The sequence below is a fragment of the Mauremys reevesii genome, linkage group 24, assembly GCF_016161935.1.
Source record: "Mauremys reevesii isolate NIE-2019 linkage group 24, ASM1616193v1, whole genome shotgun sequence".
NCBI lineage: Eukaryota > Metazoa > Chordata > Testudines > Geoemydidae > Mauremys > Mauremys reevesii.
Window position 1 is genome coordinate 20,941,493 of NC_052646.1, and position 13,683 is coordinate 20,955,175.

At 62.9% G+C, this 13,683-nt stretch overlaps 1 pseudogene; it reads left to right on the plus strand.

The window, feature by feature from the left end:
* The first annotated feature begins 1,869 nt into the window (after window positions 1-1,869).
* On the plus strand, window positions 1,870-13,683 carry LOC120390644 (annotated as a pseudogene).

Below are 13,683 nucleotides of genomic sequence, written 5' to 3' on the forward strand. Positions count from 1 at the left end.
TATTCCCATTGGTATGGTCTAGATCTGGAGTCTCGTGCAATGCACCGCTGGGGCTGCAAAGGACCGGTCCATAAACTAGGGGAAGCTGGTGCAATGCACGTGGAGTGCAATGGTCCGGTCCGTACACTGGGGGGGTACTGGTGCAATGCACGGGGGTGCAACAGTCCGGTCTGTACACTGTGGGGGTACTGGTGCAATGCACGGGGGTGCAGCAGTCTGGTCTGTACACTGGGGTGGGGCTGGTGCAATGCACGGGGTGCAGCAGTCTGGTCTGTACACTGGGGTGGGGCTGGTGCAATGCACGGGGGTGCAGCAGTCTGGTCTGTACACTGGGGTGGGGCTGGTGCAATGCACGGGGTGCAGCAGTCTGGTCTGTACACTGTGGGTGGGGCTGGTGCAATGCACGGGGGGGGTGCAGCAGTCTGGTCTGTACACTGGGGGTGTGGCTGGTGCAATGCACAGTGGTGCAATGGTCTGGTCTGTACACTGGGGGTGGGGCTGGTGCAATGCACAGTGGTGCAATGGTCTGGTCCGTACACTGGGGGAGCGCTGGTGCAATGCATGGGGGTGCAGTAGTCCGGTCTGTACACTGGGGGCAGGGCTGGTGCAATGGTCCAGTCCTGTCCTAGGAGGGGAGCAGGGTCTGGTGGGTTAGAGCAGGGGGGCTGGGAGCCAGGACTCCTGGGTTCTCTCCCCAGCTCTGGGAGGGGAGTGGGGGCTGGTGGTTGGAGCAGGGGGGGCTGGGAGCCAGGACTCCAGGGTTCTCTCCCCGGCTCTGGGAGGGGAGTGCGGGCTGGTGGTTAGAGCAGGGGGGGCTGAGAGCCAGGACTCCTGGGTTCTATCCCTGCTTTAGGAGAGGAGTGGGATCTGGGTGGGGAGTCAGGACTCCTGGGTTCTCTCCCTGCTGTGCCTTGGTGGCGGCGCTCTTGGCAGGGTGGCGAGGCAGCGGTCGTGTGTCTGACAGTGACTCTCACGCTGGGGGCTGCGGCCCCTGCGGAGCGGCCTGAGAACAGGGGTTTGGGGTGGAGGGAAACGCCGGAGCCGCCCTCCCCCCACTCTCCCCCCGGCTCCAGCTCTGCGCCTGCTGTTCCGCAGGTGGGCGATGGAGCAGCCCGTGTGCCTCGTCGCCAACCCGGCCGACGGGGAGCTGGAGGTGACGGAGGAGGCGCTGGAGGCCCTGCGCGGCGTGGATCAGCCCGTGGTGGTGGTGGCCGTGGCCGGGCTGTACCGCACCGGCAAGTCCTACCTCCTGAACCAGCTGGCTGGCAGGAGAACGGGTGAGGCCTGCTTCACCTCCCCCCCGAGCCGGCCGGGAAATCCCCCCGCTCCCAGCGGCTCGCGTGAGTCTGTTATCGAGCCAGGGGAACGTGGGGCTGGAAGGGACCTCGCGGGCTCGTCACGTGCAGCCCCTGGCGCGGAGGCAGGGCCAGGAACCGAGAACGGCCGGGACAGGGGTCTGTCCAACCTGCGACCAATGTGCGCTGGCTGGTGGGCGACCATCCCCAGAGCTAACCCTGTCCACAGCCGCTGTCTGTCTGTCTGTCTGTCCGTCCCCAACACCGACTCCGTCTGTCTATCTATCCCCAGACCCCACCTCTCTCTATCTATCTATCCATCCCCATCCACTATCTATCTATCTATCCCCACTCCCCTCCCCCTCCCCAGACACCGCATCTATCAGAGAACTGTCCACGGTACCGACCCATCCCGGGTCCCGGGGACGAGCCGGGTCTGGCAGCTCCAGTCCCTGAGCGCCTCAGGCAGGTGGAAACCAAAAGCAGCCGGAGCCTTTCGCAGCCCGGGGCTGATTCCGGGAAACCCAGTGGGGCCTGGGCGGGGGAGTTGCCTTCCTCTGCGGCAGGAGGCCCAGGGCACTTGCAGGTTGAACTCGTGTCCGTGGTGGAGTCTCTCACTTGGAGTCTGTAGCCCACGATTCGGGGCCGGCAGCGGCTCGGCCCGAGGTCGGGGCTGGGCGAGGGGCTGGGGGCTGCGCCGTGCAGGGGGTCAGACTGGATCACAGGGTCCCTGATTGTGAAGCAGTTAAACCAGCGCCAGGCTCCACTTTCAGTTTCCACCTGACTCATCCCCTGTTTTCTGGACCAGGTGCGGGAAAAGCGCAGCTCCGAGCCGGCCGGGCAGACACGCGGCGCAGGAGGGACCCCGAGCGGACACCGAGCCGGCCGGGCGCCCTGACCCCGGGCAGGTGGGTCCCGGGTGCTCCCCCCGCCCCGGGCTCAGAGCAACTGGGGTCAGGGCGCGGGGCATCCCCTGGGTGTGGAGCCGAGAGCGAGGGGAGCGGCTGCTAATGGGGGGCTGGGGCCAAGGGTGATCCCGGCTGGGGGGGCCGGCACCGGGGGAGGGGTGGAGAGCAGGGTCTGCCCCGGCCCTAAGACCTCAACCCTAATCCCTGACACTCACCGAGCCCCCTTCCCTTCCCCCCACCCCATATCTCTATCCCCCACCCCATAGCCCTAACCCCATAACTACCTCCACCCCATAGCCCTTACCATAACTACCCCCACCCCATAACTCTATCCCCCACCCCATAGCCATAACCCCATAACTACCCCCACCCCATAGCCCTAACCCCATAACTCTACCCCTTACCCCATAGCCCTTCCTCTGCCACTGGGGTTGTGATGGGTTCCCCCTGGAAGTGGGGTACCACAGAGCCCCCTGACCCACCAGCCTGGGCTCCCTCTCATCCTGTGCTGCTGCAACCAGCTGCAAAACCCTCCAGCTGCACTTCCACCAGCATCACCCGGGTCGGGCCACACGCCGCTGCAGTTACCCGCAGGCTCTCTGACCCCCAGCCTCCCAGCCTGGGCCCCAGAGCAGCACCCTCCTGCCCTGGTCAAAGCTGGCCAGTGTGTGGGTTTAACTCCCCGTCCGCCTCTCCCTCCGTGTGAGGAGAACAACGCACACTTGTGCGAACCGAGCTGAGATCTTCCCCCAGCACCGCAGGCAGAGCTCACGGGTTTGGATTAAAACAGAACCTACGTTTAACTACAAATGATAGATTTTAAGTGATGACAAGGGATAGCAAACAGACCAAAGCAGAGCAACAGGAATGATGAAAGGTCTTGAGAACATGACCTACGAAGGAGGCTGAGAGAATTGGGTTTGTTTAGTCTGGAAAAGAGAAGACTGAGAGGGGACACGAGAGCAGTTTTCAGGTGTCTAAAAGGGTGTCATCAGGAGGAGGGAGAAAACTTGTTCACCTTCGCCTCTAAGGATAGAACAAGAAGCAATGGGCTTAAACTGCAGCAAGGGAGGTTTAGGTTGGACATTAGGAAAAAGTTCCTAACTGTCAGGGTGGTTAAACACTGGAATAAACTGCCCAGGGAGGTTGTGGAATCTCCATCTCTGGAGATATTTAAGAGCAGGTTAGAGAAATGTCTATCCGGGATGGTCTAGTCCAGGGGTCGGCAACCTATGGCACAGGCACCGAAGGCGGCATGCGAGCTGATTTTCAGTGGCACTCACACTGCCCGGGTCCTGGCCACCGGTCCGGGGGGCTCTGCATTTTAATTTAATATTAAATGAAGCTCCTTAAACATTTTAAAAACCTTATTTACTTTACATGCAACACTAGTTTAGTTAATATATTATAGACTTATAGAAAGAGACCTTCTAAAAACGTTAAAATGTCTGACTGGCACGTGAAACCTGACATTAGAGTGAATAAATGCAGACTCGGCACAGCACTTCTGAAAGGTTACCGACCCCTGGTCGAGACAGTATTTGATCCCGCCATGAGGGCAGGGGACTGGACTCGACGACCTCTCGAGGTCCCTTCCAGTCCTAGAGTCTATGAATCTACCTAGCAAATAGACAAAACCGCAAACTAAGTTTAAGATACTAGAAAGACAGGATATGAACTAGCAGATTCTCACCCTGATGGATGGTGCAGGTGGGCGGCAGATTCGTAAGGGGAAAGCTGCCCCCAGGTGTTCCATACCCAAGCCAGAAACCCCTTAGCCTGGGTCCAGCACCTCCCCCCGTCATGCTTTGTTCCTCGGGTGTTTCCAGGAGTCTCTTTGGGTGGGAAGTGAAGAACCCCGGATGGCGTCACTCTCCGGCCTTACCCAGCACTAGCGCCTGGCGGGAACTTTTGTTCCCAAGCTTGGTTCCCAGCCTGGGTTGTGGGAAAATACTGACACCCCAAGATGGAGTCCGGAGTCATGTGGTCTCATCACATGTCCATGTAGAGCCATTGCAGGTCACTCGCAGGCTGTGGGGGGGGGGTGTTCTCAGGAAGGCCCCCCAGGTGGGAGATAAGCTTCTCCTAATGCCCAGTGTCATTTCCTAATGGCCCTGAATAGGCCCGTCCCCACCCACCATCTTGCCTAGTGGGTGTTCCCCAGGTGTGACCACCGTTGATGTACAGATACACAGTCGATATTTATAACTTCAGATACCAAAATGTTACACGCACACATCTAGGATAATCCTCTTCAGCAAACATCACTTGTCCAATGACCCCTCACATGACTTGTGGAAAACGCATCAGGATTATGCCATAACCCTGTATGGCATATCCCTCATATCGCGGTGAGGACACGGGGTGCAGGGTCCCGGGGTCACCGATGATTTTCGGCTGGAAGAAGGGGCGGGGGAAGGGTCTCTTGCAGATTGGGGGGCCTGGCTCTGTGTCTCATTCCCCCCCCGCGCTGACCCTCCCCGCTCTGTGTCCCGCAGGCCACCCCCCCAGCGCGATGGAGATCCCCATGCCGGCCCCCATCTGCCTGGTGGAGAACAGCCCGGCGGGGGAGCTGCGGGTGCAGCAGGAGGCGCTGCAGGTGCTGGCGGAGATCTCCCAGCCCGTGGTGGTGGTGGCCATCGCCGGGCTGTACCGCACCGGCAAGTCCTACCTCATGAACCAACTGGCCGGCAAGAGAACGGGTGAGAGACGTGAGCCCGGCCCCCGGGTGCCAGGACTCCTGGGTTCTCTCCCTGGTGCTGGGAGGGGAGTGGGGCCTAGTGGTCGGGGGGGCAGGACTCCTGGGTTCTCTCCCCGGCTCTGGGAGGGGAGTGGGGTCTCATGGTTAGAGCAGGGGAGGCTGGGAGCCAGGACTCCTGGGTCCCCTCGCTCTGCGTCTGTCCCAGCTCCGCCCCTCTCTCCCCAGGGTTCTCGCTGGGCTCCACCATCCAGTCGCACACCAAGGGCATCTGGATGTGGTGCCTGCCCCACCCCCGCCGGGCCGGCCACACCCTGGTGCTGCTGGACACCGAGGGGCTGGGCGATGTGGAGAAGGTGAGTGGGGGCGGGGGGGCAGTGTGTGAGAATCAGCCAATTTGCAGAGCAGGATGGAACGCCCCTTGCAGTTCCCAGGGGCTTCTGGGAGTTGTAGTTCAGGGCAAGGCATGCTGGGAAAGGGGATGGGGTATTTAAGGAGCTCCCGCTGCTAAGGGCCAGACTCAGCGAGCCCCATGTAGGGGAAGGAGGGGCTGTCTGATGTGGGGTGACGCCCTCTGAAGGGGGCAGTGCCAACGCCGGGAGGGCTGGGGATGCGGTGGTGGGGCTGGGAAGGGAGGCTCAGGGGTGTGGCTGGAAACGTTTGTTCTGCCCGGGGAGACCTGTTGAGATATCGAAAACGTTTCCCATCCCAAATCATGATGAAAAGTCAAAATGGGGGGAAAGTGCCAGGGCCTGAAAATCAGAAACGTGCCCTGGGTCCGGGTCACGCAAAAAACGTGGGTCGTTTTCAACTATTTCATTTGGATTTTCCGCCTTTTTATTTTCTTTCTTAACTGGGTTTAAATTTACAAAATCCTTGGCAACGAGACGTCGCTTTGCCTTGAAAAACAGCAAGTTTCCGGTCAGACAAACGGCCAGTTGGGCTGTTTCCGCAATTCTGAAACTTTTTCCCTAATAATTTTTCAAGTCGGGAAATTCACCTTAACCGACCCTGTTTCACCAGTGATTTTGGGATCAACAATTCAATGTTCTTCGGTGACAATTTCGTGCCCCACTCTAGTGGTGGAAGGCAGGCCTGGGAATTGGGGGACCCAGCTTCAAATCTCTGCTCCACAGACCCCCGGTGTGAGCTTGGACTCAGTTTCCCCACCCCGCCTGCCAGAGGGGGGGGTGACGATAAATACATTCACTCTGGAGAGGGGCTCAGACACGGCCGATAAGATGGATCCTTTGAGAAGGATCCCGCAGGCAGCCTTGCCCATATGTTGGCATCGCTCAGCTGTAGGTGGAGGGAAGAGCCGGCATCGCCAGCCACCAGGGATCAAAAAAAAATGTTGAGACCAGAAAAATGCCTGAGAGCAGCTGGACCCCATGAGGCAGGGGCGGGCGGGAGGTTGTCGCCTTCCCAAAGTTTAAATGGAGCCACGTGGGTTAGAAACTTACTTCAGTAAAATAAGGGCAATGGGAGCTTCCGTCCCATCCCGGGCCTCCGGGAGCTGGAGATTTAAAAGGGGAGGGGAGGGGAATACGCCAGCCCCAAATAGTGACTCTGCTGGCTCCAAGAGTGGGAATTCATTGTGGCCTGGACTGGGACTCTGGAGAGCTGGGGGCTGTTCTACTGGCCATCCCTCCCCCATGCCTCAGTTTCCCCATCTGTGCCATGGGGCTGGCGATCCCGCCGTGCTCTGTGAGCTCTGCGGCTGGGACGCACTCAGGATGGTGACCGTGGGTGTCGTTCCAGGGTGACGGGAAGAACGACACGTGGATCTTCGCGCTGGCCGTGCTGCTCAGCAGCACCCTGGTCTGTAACAGCCTGGGCACCATCAACCAGCAGGCCATGGACCAGCTGCAGTATCCTTGCATGGGAGCTGGGGGCCGAGTCTGGGGGCTTGGGGGGCCCCATCTCCCCGGAGAAGGGTCCCACGGTTCCATCCAAATTCATCACCCCCAGCAAAATTGTGACCCCCGGCGCAGGGTGTGCAGCATGGCCCCCTCTAGTGGCCGCTCTGCATGGTGGGTAACAACCCACTACTGCCACCAGCTGGCAGAGTCACAGCTTCAGCTCCAGTGCTGCAGGGGGCTGCTCTGGACCCTGGGAGTGGTGGGTTCGATCCCTGCTTCTGAGGGTTGTAATGGAATATCCTTCCCTTCCCCTGGTCCCTTCTGAGCCCCCGTTGCAGGTGGGTGGGGGGGCTCTGAGGGATCAGGACCCCCCTTGCAGGGGGCACCACATCTCCGGTTCCTTAGCCGGCCCCCAGCTACGTGACGGAGCTGACGGAGCGCATCAAGGTGAAGGCGGCAGGCGAGGGCGGCCAGCAGGAGGGGGAGGATTCGGCCGAGTTCGTGCGGTTCTTCCCGGCCTTCGTGTGGGCCGTGCGGGATTTCACGCTGCAGCTGGAGCTGGACGGGCGGGAGATCACCGAGGACGAGTACCTGGAGAACGCCCTGAAACTAAAGCCAGGTAGGGGAGCGGTGCCGGCCCGGTGCAGCTCTAAGGGGCACTGGGATGCAGGGGGTGTGGGTGGGGGACTCTCCCCTGGCTGTCAGGGCTGGCCCCAGGGTGGCACTAGGGGACGCTGTGCTGCTGGGGCGGAGGGCTCTCCCCTCACTGTCAGGGCTGGCCCCAGGGTGGCACTAGGGGGTGCTGTGCTGCTGGGGGGGAGGGAGGGCTCTCCCCTGGCTGTCAGGGCTGGCCCCAGGGTGGCACTAGGGGGCGCTGTGCTGCTGGGGGTGGGGCTCTCCCCTGGCTGTCAGGGCTGACCCCTGGGTGGCACTAGGGGGCGCTGTGCTTGCAGAGGGGGTGACTTTTGCTCGAGACACAGACCCCAGCCATTGACACCTCGCGGGGGTTACTGGTCCCTGGGAGTTGGGGTGTTTGCTGTCCCGGACACGTTCCAGCTTGGACAGTTCCCTGGCTCCCCTCAATCCCCTGTGGATATCGGGGTCTCTTCCCCCAGGGGAATCTGTCCAACAGCCGCCGTGCTGCCCCCCAGAAGCAGCCGCATGTCGGCACAGGGCTGCTGCCCAGCTCCCGTCTCCTCCCCAGGCAGCAGCCAGCGAGCCCAGCTCTACAACCTGCCCCGCGAGTGCATCCGCCAGTTCTTCCCGGCCCGGAAATGCTTCGTCTTCGTCCAGCCGGCCGGCAGGAGGGACCTGCCCCAGCTGGAGGAGCTGCGGGAGGCCGAGCTGGAGCCCGAGTTCCGGGAGCAGGTGGCCCGGTTCTGCCACCACGTCTGGGAGACGTCGAAGCCCAAGACCATCCCAGGCGGCCACGTGGTGACCGGGGCCAGTGAGTGTCGGGAGCCCTTGGGCCGGGGGACACTGGGGCAAACGGGGCTCGTGGGGTGCTGGGCGGGTGAACCGAGCTGGGAGGGGTCCCCTGTGGCCAGCGCTGCAGCCTGCGCCCAGCTCTGGGGTGCGCGGTTAGAAGGGCCGCTGGAAAATTGTCGAGGGGTGGAACAAAGCCGCAGAAACGGGCCAGGTTGGGGGAGCCCAACAGAGCAGATCTGGTCAGTGGATCCCAGGGGAGATGGGGAGCAGGGTGGGTGTGTTTCCCCGGGGAGGGATGCCTGGGTCCCAAGGGGCCAATGGTAGGGCCCTACCAATTGCCCAACCGTGAAAAATGTGTCCCAGACGGTGAAATCTGCCCTTCCCCGTGAAATCTGCCGTCCCCTTGTGCCCAGGAGCACCCAGCAAAGGGGCCCCGAGCCCGGCTGGGCAGGGGGACAGGACTTGTGCATCTGCACAGCTGCTGGCGGGGGGGAGGAGGGGGAGATCAGACCCACGTCCACCTCCAGGAACCCCCTGCGGCTGCTGCCTCCAGAGTCCAGCCCTGAGCCCCGCACTGGCCTGGTTTGGGTCAGGACCCCCCGGTTACAATGAAATTCCAGATTTAATCATCTGAAAAGGGGCAATTTGCCAATTTTCAAATCCTGTGGCTGGGAAATTGCCCATAACGGGCTGTGAATTCGGTAGGGCCCTGAGCCATTTCTCTGCAGGGCCCCGCGCCTGGGGGTGCAGCCGGGCGCATCCCACGAGAAACGAGGCACCAACGGCTCATGGAGAGGGGGGATTAGGCTGCGTCCGGGGCGGGGGGGGGGCACATCCCAGGCTCCATGTCTGTCGTGCAGGGAGCAGGTGGAGTCGTGGGCAGTGTGGGAGGGGCTGGGTCAGGACCCTACTCCTGCTCCCCTTTGGCCACCCCGGCGCTGACCCTGCCCCTCCGGCCATGCTGGACCCCCCGGGCGCTGACCCTGCCCCTCCGGCCGTGCCGGGCCCCCCGGCGCTGACCCTGCCCCTCCGGCCGCGCTGGGCCCCCTGGCGCTGACCCTGCCCCTCCGGCCGCGCTGGGCCCCCTGGCGCTGACCCTGCCCCTCCGGCCGCTCTGGGGAACCTGGCGCTGACCCTGCCCCTCCGGCCACGCTGGGCCCCCTGGCGCTGACCCTGCCCCTCCGGCCGCGCCGGGCCCCCCGGGCGCTGACCCTGCCCCTCCGGCAGTGCTGGGGAACCTGGCGGTGACCTACGTGGACGCCATCCGCAGCGGTGCGGTGCCCTGCATGGAGAGCGCGGTGCTGGCCCTGGCCTGGCGCAGATGGAGAACGGCGGGTGGGAGGCCGTGGCTGCCTACGAGGAGCAGCTGGGGCGGCGGGCGCTGCCCACGGAGAGCGTGCAGGAGCTGCTGGAGCTGCACGCCCAGTGCGAGCGGGAGGCGCTGCGGGCGTTCATGGCGCGCGCCTTCAAGGACGACGAGCGCCGCTTCCAAGGGGAGCTCATGGTACGGCCCCTCGTGCGGCCCCGGGGTTATGGGACAGCTGCCCCCCTGCGGGATGGGGGAGGGGGGGCTCGCCTGATCCCCTTCCCTGGGTACGTCCCAAGCCTGGTCCCTGCTTAGCTGGAGACCCGAGATGCCAGGCCAAGGGGACCCAGCCCAATCTCCAGCCCCGGGTGCATGTGGATGGGGTCACATCCCTGCCCCATTTGGGCCCTCTCCTGGCTCATTGTCTGCCCTGTCTGTAACCCCCCACCCCGGCCCACGCCCGCCCCATCTGCACCCCCCCCGGCCCACGCCCGCCCCGTCTGCACCCCCCCCGGCTCACGCCCGCCCCGTCTGTAACCCCCTCCCGGCTCACGCCTGCCCTGTCTGTGCCCAACCTGGCAGCGCCGCCTGGAGGAGCGGAAGCAGGAGCTCTGCCAGCGCAATGAGCTGGCGTCCTCGGAACGCTGCTGGGCCGCCCTGCTGGAGCTGTCGAACGAGCTGGAGGAGCGGATCGGCCAGGGGGTCTATTCGGTGCCCGGGGGCTACCAGCGCTTCCTGGACGACCAGCGGCATGTGGTGGAGAGATACTGGCAGGTGCCGGGGAAGGGGGTGAAGGTAGGAGAGGGCTGGAGCCCGGCTCTGGCTGTCTGTGCGTGTCCTCGTTCTGCAGCATCAGGGGCAGCACCAGAAGGCGTCTACCCCCCCACCCCCACACAGCCCTGCCCGCTGCCAGCCTGCTCTGTGGGGCCAGGTTCCCGCGGCCCCTCCACCCTCGGCCGCGCTGCTGGGGCTGCTGGGGGGGGGCGGTTAGTGCCTGGGCGATGAGGCCGTTTGTCCTGTTACAAACCGGGTTCAGCCCCCAGCTCATCCGGAGCCGGCGCCGAGGGTGTCGAGTGGGAACCGAATGCTGAGTCTGGGGCTGGCGCCCCCTGGAGGGGAAAGGCCCCAGGCCCCCATTCCACCCCCCCCCGAGCCAGCCAGTCCCCTGCCCTGGGACTGGATCACGGGCAGCAACCCCTAGAGGGGAAAGATCCTGTCTCCCCGCCCCCGCCTGCCTAGCCAGCCAGTTCCCCTCCGGTGCTGTGATCCTGAATCCCGACCCGGATCCGGCCCCGCGTGACAAACCCCCCTGACCCGATGGCTCCCACTCTCCACCCCCAGGCCGAGGAGGTGCTGCAGGAGTTCCTCCAGGCCAAGGAGGCCGTGGCCCAGTCCATCCTGCAGACGGACGAGGCCCTGACGGAGAAGGAGAAGGAGATGGCAGGTACCACCGGGGGGACGTCGCATCGCTGGGGCAGGGGAGAGGGTGCCTGGGCTGCAGCCTGGCAGGCAGAGTCACTCCCCGTGCTGACCCAGCTCTCTCCCCGTGCCAGCCCAGCGAGCCCGGGCCGAGGCGGCTGAGCGGGAGCAGCAGGTCGTGCAGCAGAAGGAGGCTGAGCTGCAGCAGAAGCTGGAGGACCAGGAACGCAGCTTCCAGGAGAACCTGCGGCAGCTGAAGGAGCAGCTGGAGGACGAGAGGAAGAAGCTGCTGGAGGAGCAGGGCAAGATGATGGATCAGAAACTCAAGGTACTGGGGGGGGCCGCGGGTGCTTGGCACTGGGGGGACAGGATGGGCACAGCCCCCCTCCCCCACCCCACCCCCGTTAGCAGATTTCCCCGTTACTTTGGGATACCCCCATTGATTAGAGTTACTCCTCTGGCTGCCTTCCTCCAGCCCCACAACCGGATGAAAAAGCACACGCACACACGCACACACACACGCGCACACACACACGCACACGCACACACACACGCGCACACACATAGACACGCACGCGCACACACACACGCGCACACACACGCACACGCGCACACACACGCACACACGCACACATGCGCACACACACATGCACACGCACACACACAGACACACAGACGCACGCACACACACGCACACACACGCACGCGCACACACATGCACACGCGCACACACACACGCACACACACACAGACACACACACACACACACACACGCACACAGCCTGAGCGGACCAGGTCAATCCGCACTCCCAAGCTGACCCCTTCTATGCCCCGGGACTCAGTAGTCTGGGTCAAGCCACCCTCGTGTGCCCCAGGTTCAGCACGTCCCTGGCCCCACTTTCGCGTCACGATTGCACTGGCCGTAACCCCCTTGCTGAGCGACCCCCCCAGGGCTCTGGGCGCTGCAGGGAGCGTTAGCAGGTCAGAGCCGCGTTGCTGCAGAGTGACTGGGGGGAGCTAAAAACCCCAAAGGGTAAAGTTCAGAGCGAGAGGGAAGCACCAGCATGACCAGAGCAGGTATGGATTGAATAACAGCGATAACTGCACACGGAGCCTCAACCAGCCTAACGACCAGAGTATTAAAGGTTACAAAAGTCGTATATCAAAAACTCTACGTGGTCAGACAAATCCGGGTTAGAAGGTTACACTGAGGTAGAAAGGAAAACAGAGCGAGAGAGCGCTGGGGTCTCACCGCCCCCTGAAGCTCGAGCCGCTCGGGGTTCCCAGGTGCTGGTGGTAGCGCAGGGTCCTGAGTGCGGGAGCCAGGCCGAGCCCCCGCAGAAGATGAAATCCCAGTGGAACTGATGCAGAGTTTGGGTCCAGGCATCACAGCCTCCCTGGAGAGTGGGTAGGAGTTTTTTGTAGGGAAAATACACTGGTGCAGGGGAGACCAATCCATTTTTTGATGAGTACAATGATGACTCCAGGGTGTTCTTTAGGCTGGAGGTGGCAGCTGCTCATTCCTGGCCATGGGCCATGTGCCTGCCAGGGAGCTCACAGTGCAATTAAGCAGCCTCACTAGTTTGGATCCCAATAAAGGATTTATAACTAGACCTGGTCTGATAACTGCTGGGCTGGGGGGTGCAGGCGGGTTCATTGACGTCTGGCACAGAGATCCCCCATCATGCACTGCTTCCCTGCCTCTCTGCTCCCAGAGTTCAGTGCGGTTCCTGCCTAGGAGTCTCTGTTCTCCAGGGTGTAGCTAAGGGAGATGCCTCCTTGTCCCATCTTCGATGCAGATCAGGCTGGGGAGGTCCCTTAATCCCGTCCCCTTGTCCCCAGGGTCTAGGTGTCCCGTCCCCCCCCCCCCCTTCACTGCTCTCTGCAAGGCCTTTCTCCGGTGGGTTTTGGTTCAAGCAGAGGCTGGGGGGGGGGGTCCTTCATGAGTCAGACAGGCTGGATACAGCGCCCTGGTTCCCCAAGGACACAGAGCTGACTGGTATCGCCGCCCATGGGGCAGAGACTGTCCCATGGGGCGGGGATGGGGATCCCCCTCACACTGTCGTGCCCCCCAGGAGCAGGAGGCCCTGCTGAGGGAGGGGTTCCAGGAGGATGCCAGACGCTTGGAGAGCGAGATCCGGCGCCTGCAGCAGGAGAGCGAGGAGATCCAGAAGCCGTCGTGGATCCAATCGGCACTGGACGTTCTGGCCGACGTGGCCCCCTTCGTGCTACCTGGCTTCGCTGGCAAGGCCGCCGGAGTGGTCAGCAGCCTCGTCCGGCGGATGTTCTGAGGGGCCCCCAGCGTCCCGCTCACCCCTGCACCCCAGCGCCCTGTTCACCCGCGGAACCCCCCGCCACAGGACGCTCCGCCGGCGAGCAGCTTAGGAGCGTCCAGCAAAGCATTGAGTGGTTCTGACTGCAACGCCAGGGGCTCCCAACCCCCCCGCTGGCCGGGTCAGGGAGGAATATCTCACCCCACAGGGCCCTGCAGGGAGGGTCACTCTGAGACACGTGCTACCTCAAGATGCAGGGGACTTGTTGGAGAGGGATACCAGGATGGATGGGGCTCTTTGCCTGATCTGTGGGGCAGGACCCACGTGAGGTGGCCACCAGACAACCGCACCTGGAGCTGAGGCAGCCTTCTGCCCTGGGTACCTCCCCAGCCCCGGGCCGAGGGATGGGAGCTGGCTTGGGAGCAGGATGCCTCTCTGCCTTGCAGCCGGACGGCTTTAAACTCTGCGATTAAATAAACCTCCTCACGAACCTC